At 43.0% G+C, this 7,886-nt stretch overlaps 1 pseudogene; it reads left to right on the top strand.

The window, feature by feature from the left end:
- Positions 1-855: 855 nt before the first annotated feature.
- Ndufs2-ps1 (NADH:ubiquinone oxidoreductase core subunit S2, pseudogene 1) lies at positions 856-2,232 on the top strand (annotated as a pseudogene).
- Positions 2,233-7,886: the final 5,654 nt, after the last annotated feature.

The raw sequence follows: 7,886 nt of genomic DNA, 5'->3' as shown, positions 1-7,886 counted from the left end.
GTTACCTATAACCTTGACCTTCCTAATATCTGGAACAGATGCTATAGCCTCAAGATACAGAAATACTTTTTTTGCAAGTAACCTTGAGTATACTAACAAAAAGACCTTCTCCTTGATCTAACTGGATCTTTAAAATAATACTTGGAGATGTTATTTTTGCTCCAATTTTGTGACTCTCTGTAGAGTGAGGTGATTCGCCAAATAACATACAGCCGGTAACTGTGGCAACTAGGCATCCAGCTACCTTTTTAATGTAGATTATCTCACCAAAATTGAAGTTCCATGACAACGGGGAGTTTAGTTCATTATATTTTCTTCATCTAAAAAAGCAGGCATCTGTTATACTCTAGATAGAAGAGCATGAGAGCAAGAGATGTTGATAAGCAGAGGGTGGAAGCATAGAGGACAAAAGGTCACACGTGACCTTGAAGTAGGACATTGGCAGTGAATGGGCATTCGGGAGAGAGAGGAAGGCAAGGAGTGGGAGAAAGAGAATGAATAAAAACAAAGTGTGTTTGAGAAACATGGTAATGATCCCTTTTTGTAAGTTAATAAACATTTTTAAACAAATTAAATTTTAAGTAAAGTATCTGTCACAGCAGAAGCTCAGAGTCATTTCGACTTTGTCCCAACCCCACAAAGGAGGGGCTGCTCTTGTCCTAATTCCACACATGATAAAGCTTAGGAGGTTGAGAAGTCAAGCAACAACTACCCTTCCCTACCCATGCTCCCCGTTGTTGTAAGTCTGAGCTCACAACCTAAAGCAGCATGGATCTGGGCGTCCTGAGCTACACTGTAAACTGATGGTTTAGAAGCTGAGAGAGGGTTCGTTCTCTGGTCTATAGCCCCATAAAAATGTCAGTCCTGAGGGCTCTGTGCTGCTTCTGTCAGGGTCCTGGTGCTGCTGCCCCAGGTCTGGGACTCACCTGTCAAGTCAGCCCACCAGAGTGCTCAGCAATGGCAGCCAGCTGGGAAATGGACAGAGCAGTTTTCTGGAGCTGCCATGTACCCCTCCCAAGAAAACAGCCCACTGGAACCCTCCTCCTTGCAATGATGCGGACAATTTGAAGGAAAAAGTGGTGACCGATGTGACTCTGAACTTTGGGCCCCAGCATTGATGAGCCTACGGAGTCCTGAGACTAGTGTTGGAATTGAGTGGAGAGATGGTACAGAGGTTGACCCTCACATAGGGTTCCTACACCGAGGCACCGAGAAGCTCATTGAGTTCAAGATTTATTTGCAGGACCTACTATACTTCGACAGGTTCGACTAGGTGTCCACGATAAACAGGCCTATTCACTAGCTGTGGAAAAGTTGCTAAACATCCAACCTCCTCCCCAGGCACAGTGGATCCAAGTGCTCTTTGGAGAGACCACACCGATTTTAAACCATATCCTAGCTGTCATCACACATGGACATTGGTGCCATGACTCCATTCTTTTGGATGGTTGAGGAAAAGAGAATATGTTCAAGGTCTATGAGTGGGTGTCTGGAGCCCGAATGCATACTGCTTGTATCCGACAAGGAGGAGTATACCAGGACCTATATTTTAGGCTTATGGATAACTTTTATGAATTTTCCAAGAACTTCTCTCTTTGAATTGATGAGGTGGAAGAGATGCTGACCAACAATAGAATCTGGCAAAATAGGACAGTTGACATTGGAGATGTATCAGCAGAAGACGCACTTAACTATGGATTCAGTGAGGTGATACTCCAAGGCTCAGGCATCTAGTGGGTCTTGCAGAAGACCCAGCCCTATGATGTTTACAGCCAGGTCAAGTTTGATTCCTGTTCCTGTTGGTCTCAAGGGGCCTGCTATAATAAGTATCTCTGTCACAAGGAGAAGATGTGCCAGTCCCTTCAAATCATTGAACAGTGTCTGAACAAGATGCCTCTGGGGGAGATCAAGGTTGATTATGCCAAAGTGTTCTTACCTTAGCAAGCGGAGATGAAGACTTTCATGAAGTCACCAATCCATCACTTTAAGCTGTATACTGAGGGCTACCAAGTTCCTCCAGGAACCACGTATACTATGACTGAAGCTCCTAAGGGAGAGTTGGGGTATACTTGGTGTCTGATAGCAAGCAGCCACTCTTATCAGTGTAAGTTCAAGGCTCTTGGGTTTGCCCGCCTTGCTGGTTTGGAGAAGATGTCTGAGGGACACATGTTAGCAGGCATCATAGCCATCATAGGTACCCAGAATATTGTTTTTGGAGAAATAAACCAATGAACAAAAGCACACACAGCCTTCAAGCTCCCTTACCTGTCAGCTGCTTCTTCGAGCACGGCCTTGCTTAGTAGGAAATGAGGCTGTGTGTCTCTGTGTATATAAACAAACATACATGTACTTGTTGACTTAACCATACAGGCTTTCTGTGCATATACTAGAAAAGGAGAAATTATACTAAATTAGCCACCTTTTGGACCCTAAAACAAGGAAGAGGAGGAGGAGGAGGAGGATGAAGAGGAGGAGTTGAGAGAGAATTTGTAGAAATGCTTATGTCAATCTGACATTACTATGACTTCCCAGTATATGACCATTGGCTTTGTATCATTGTATAGGATACAGACTAATTAGGATCTTCTGGTGCTCAGGGAACTGGGTTGCCAGGGATACAAAGCATGTGCTGCCAGCAATCTCCGGTTGGTTAGAGAGATACAAGAAATGGAGGAGTCATTTCAACACCATAGCACCACTCCATCTTCAGAACTTGTTTGCTGGTGGTTGTGTTGTTGTGTTGGTGTTGGTTTTGGTTTGGTTTGGTTTTATTGGGTTTGGTAATTTGTTTGCTTGTTTGTTTGTGTTTTGGTTATTTGAGGCAGGGTTTCTCTGTGTGTCTCTGGCTGTCCTGAAACTCACTTTGTAGACCAGGCCGCCCTCAAACTCAGAGATTCGCCTGCCTCTGTCTCCCATGTGCTGCTATTAAAGGCATAGGACATCTGATTCATCTTAATGTTAACACTGTGCTCTCCACCAGGAGCAGGATGAGTGTGAACCTCCATTTACATTTTTGTCCCTCTTTGTATTCATACAAGTCTATAGAGCAACTCCCCCAATGTTTGGTAGCGGGTCCAGGGTTCAAGATGATTACAGTCAACTGTTAAAGGCGTGTATACATAATTCATGTATCTGGTATGCTCATGGAAAAGTTCCATGGAGGGAGAGTGAGCTGATGAAGCAACTGGAGCTGTCCTTGCAGACTTGAAGTTTCTTTCCTGTCATGAGCATGGGGCAGCAGCCCTGAGAAAAAGACACCAAAGAGATAGGACATGCGCTGCGGCACAAAGGTAAACCAGTCTTCATTAAATCATGACAACATCATGGTGACCGGTTATAGTATTTGCACCTGCAATGCTGAGATTCAAATACTCCCTAGACATTGCTCACATGTATCTGAAACCATGATTACATGGATATCTACATGGACAATCATTGGAAAAGAAAAGGACTAGTCAGGCCAAAGACAACAATTGATCAAAGCATTGAAACATCGTGAAGTGTCAAGGTTTGAAATCAGCAGAGGCTGGATTCACTGGAAAGTCAGCAGTGTGCTGTCCCTGTGGCCCATTGCAAGAACTCACCTTCCTAATAGGCAAATTCAGTCTTTCTAAAATGACACAAATCCTCACTCTCTAGTGTCTTCATTGGAATCAGTGCTACAACTTGAGTTGAGGACCTTGACTACAGTGTTCAGTAAACAGTTGTCGTGGCTGCTTTTCCATTACTGTTAGGAATACTGTGATGTTCTTAGGAGTATTAGGTACAAGACTGGGCAGGAAGGCCTGAAGCTTCATACTTAGCCTTGTCAAGTACGACAGACTAAGTTTGAATCTTGGCTCTGCTGCTCACTGGCACATAGCAGGTGTTATGCAAATGTTTATTCAAACTTAAATAGTGGCTTTAATCTAAACAAGGAATTAGAATCTGAGATCATTTTCAGGGATATATCACCAGTGAGGTGGTGTGCAGAGCATTGAAGACAGACACATGGTAAGTGGGGGCGGAGGAGAGCTTCTGACTTGATATGTCTGGAGCTAAAGAAGGACCAAGACATAAGGAGGCAAAGCTTGTGTTCAGTAATTACGATAACAAAGAAGAACCCACCTTTCAAAGGTCACAGATGCTGTCAGAGGACCACTGGTGGTCCTAGCTCTCACTGCTAGTTACATTGCCTGTTGTCTGTTTGCTTAGCTGGAGTGGGAACTCCACGAAACTAGAATGCTCTGTTGAACCCAAACTTCCACCATCTCCCCAGGGCCTCACACTGGCACCTCCTTTGCTCTTAATAAATAAGTGAGTGAATGAACACTCTAGGTCTCCTTGCAGAAGAGTTTTCTGGTCTGGAGTTGTAGAATAACATCAGCAACCTTGCACGTACATCGTAGTACTTTTCTGTATCCCCCTCCTGACCACCAGCTCCACAGATTCAGGGACTGTGGTAAGTATCTCTTCATCTGTCCCAGGATGCTAGCAGGCAGAAAGTCGCAGTAAATATTTGCTCTTGAGCCTATCAAAACGTAGGCAAAGTTTAAGGAACTAACCTAACACACATCGGAAAAACAAAAACCATTTCAAGCACTGCCTGACCTAATGCTAGGCTGTGTGGCTCAAGCCAAATCTGCTCCAGGCAATGAATGAATATGCAAATGAATATGGGATTAAATCTTCATAAAGCTAGTAGCTGCGTAGTAGTATAATCAACTAAACACTCCCATGTTTTGTCCTTCCTGAGTGGAGCTGAGTAGAATGTATCATCTTGCTCCCTCCCAATAGCTTAAAAATAATTGGTTGGTGATCCTCTGAGCCTCTTGCACCCACACAGGTTTCCATGACTCCAAAAACTTCTTTGCTTGCAAATGTATTGCCTTACAATGATCGTCTCTCAAGTGATGAGAGAATTGTCCTACTAGGACCATGCTATTACTATGGAAAGATGCCAAATGTCTGTTGGCTGCACAGAGAGTTACAGTCAGCACATCAGAAAGGAACAGAGATTTATAATGTGTGCCTGGATTAGCTAAAATTTCATTTTCTCTGTCTTTCAGGTCTTAAGTTTGGAGATGAGTTAAGATATGGATTCTCTAGTGAGGAATAAAAGCCTGGGACCATGAATCATGCCAATGCTATAAGACAGTGATGGGAATAGAATGGGAATTCGGGAGTCAGGCCTGGGTATAAGACTAGCTAACTTTATCATTATGATGATAGTGGTGATGATGATGATGATGACGATGATGATGATGATGATGATGATTTATACCTGTGCTCAACTTTCTTCATCTATAAATTTGCCAATTGGTGTACACAACCTTTTATTTGAGATTCTGTTTGACTGAACATGCCACTGAGGTCAGGAACATGGTCTGGGGCTGAGTCATGGTCTCTTGGAGTTATTTCACAAAGCTGTCCATATTTCCTGGCCAGCACCTTAGAGCAAGCCAGACAGTAGATTTGAAAGAGGAGCATCCAGAGTTCTCAGTCACAGCCAGAAGCAGCACATCTGTGGGTTGCTACTCAAGATGCAGTCTCAGCAAAGACACAAAAACTGATGTGTTGAAGAGCCATTCAGATCTTCCTGAGATAAGAGGGTAATGAAGTGGTGCCCTGAGTTGGGATTTGCCCATGAAATTCATGAACAGACTGTAGCAGGGACAGTCAAACTGGGAACCCAAGCACTCAATTACTCTCTTTCTCCACTGCTCTGGGTAGAACTGTGTGTTTATCTTCTTCCTACACCAGGAGAAAAGCATATCTGCTTTCGAGTCTTCTGTCCTATACTTTCAATCACCTCGTGAGTTTCTACTCTAACATTCTGCATGCCCACCATAGTATATGAGTTCCCACCTGAAGAGAAGCTAGATCCAGCTACACACAGGTGACCCACCCTTTGCACAGCCTCAGCCCTTAGTTAGTAACTCTTCTCTATTTAGAACTGATATAGACTGCTTGATGTGAGTAGTCTCTCAGTCACCTCATTGTCTCCCTTGCCAAATCCTCCATTACCAATAGGGCAAATTCTCTACATTAAAAGCTCTCTCATTTGTATGCTGAAACATTACTAGGTTCTAGTTGTACTGGCTTATCTCCCTTCTTTGTGGTAATTTGAATGAGATTTTTTCCATAGCCTCTAGAATCTGACTATGTGGTCTCTAGTTAATGGTGCTATTTAGGGAGGCTTAGGAAGTGTGGTCTTGTGGTGTCACTGGAGGTAGGCTTTGAGAGTTTAAAGACTCACTCTATTTTGAGATGGTTATCTGATTCATGTTTCTGGTTCAAGATATGAGCTCTCAGCTTCTTGCTCTTAACACCGTGTCTTTGCTTTAACATCATGGACTCGAACACTCTGAAACCACAAGCTCAAATAAACTTTTTCTTCTGTAACTTGCTTAGGTCATGATGTTTCATTACAGCAGCAGAAAAGTAGCTAATGCAGTCCCCCTCTCACAATGGATGTGCACTGCTGAATTATTTTATGTAGATCTCTGCCCATTGTCATTATTTGGGTTAAAATTATAATCCCCCCAAAGAATTTTAGAAGAATTAAAACTTTCTTCTTCCCCAAATGTTCAAGTATGCCTCCTTGCCTCCTCTCCTTTTAGAAATCTGCATCTTATCTATAAATGTGTGTGTGTGTGTGTGCAATATGTGTAAATCATCAGGAAGATGCATGATAAAATGTACTTTTCTGAAAACAACACTGTTCTGTCTCCAGCAGCCACCTCACACTCCACATCTCTACCAACCATGCATGATTGTCAAGCTCTCTACTGTCCATCAAATGTGTGGTTTGCATTCTGCTGGGTAACTATGGTGATTTCAATGAGAGTACCCCCACCCCACCCCCCAGGCTCAAATACTTGGTCCCTAGTCTGTGAAACTACTTGGGAAACATTAGAAGGTATGAGCTTGCTGGAAAAGGCGTATCACTAGGGTGCGGGCTTTCAAGCTTCAAAAGACTCATACAGTTTTCAGTGTGCCTCTCTGCCTGTTGTCCGTGGGTTTGAGGCTGTTCCAAACAACATGTCTGCTGCTTGCTGTTGTGTAACCCTACAATGATAGGCTCTTAACCTTCTGGGGCTGTAACAACAATTAAACAGTTTAATAAATTGTTTTGGTCATGATGTTTTGCCACAGTAATAGAAAAGTAGAACAGCACCTGAGGCCTTAGGGTAAGTGTGATTCAGTCAGTCATTCCAGAAATTGACTGTCACCGTGTTACTAGAAATCTGAAACAATAAAACATTTACTTTTCCCAAATTCAAAGAGTTCTATCTGGTAGTGCCAGCATGGCACTCACCGTGATGATCTTTCATGTTGCCTGCCAAGACGCTCAGAAATAATCCCAATTATCAACCCCCAAACCATAGTATCCTAAGTGGGTACCATTTTTGTCGCTGCCTTCACCCACAGATATTGTTTAATTATATTTCAACATTCCTGTTTTACAGGTATCTTTGGTGACGAACCCCATCAAATGTTTTCATAAGTAGATTGGATGCCCATTATATATAACACATAATTCTCTTTGTAGGGGTCCTTAGTTTCCAAGTATACGTGAGACATTCAGTAAAGAGCTGAGTTATTGTCAAAATCAAATAGTAAATGTAGACCATAACACATATAATATCATGCAACTCCCTATCCCTTCCTAAAAATTGCTTGTACCAACAACCTTTGGCCTCAGCCCAGTGAGTTTTTCCTCATCGTAGTAAAATAGAAGCCTTGTTTCTTGGTACCACTTAAGCCATCTCGATTGCCTCTCAAGAAGACTAATTGTCTCACTTTGTCCAACAGAGTACTCAGCAATTGAACCCCTGTGAGGCCAGCCCCAGGAGAGAGTGTGTGATTTGAATCACACTCATCAGGCTTAGGAAAGCATCCAC

Source organism: Rattus norvegicus, chromosome 5 (assembly GCF_021556685.1).
Source record: "Rattus norvegicus strain SHRSP/BbbUtx chromosome 5, alternate assembly SHRSP_T2T, whole genome shotgun sequence".
NCBI classification, from domain to species: Eukaryota; Metazoa; Chordata; class Mammalia; order Rodentia; family Muridae; genus Rattus; species Rattus norvegicus.
Note: the sequence above shows the minus strand (reverse complement) of the source record. Positions and strands in the feature narration are given on the sequence as shown.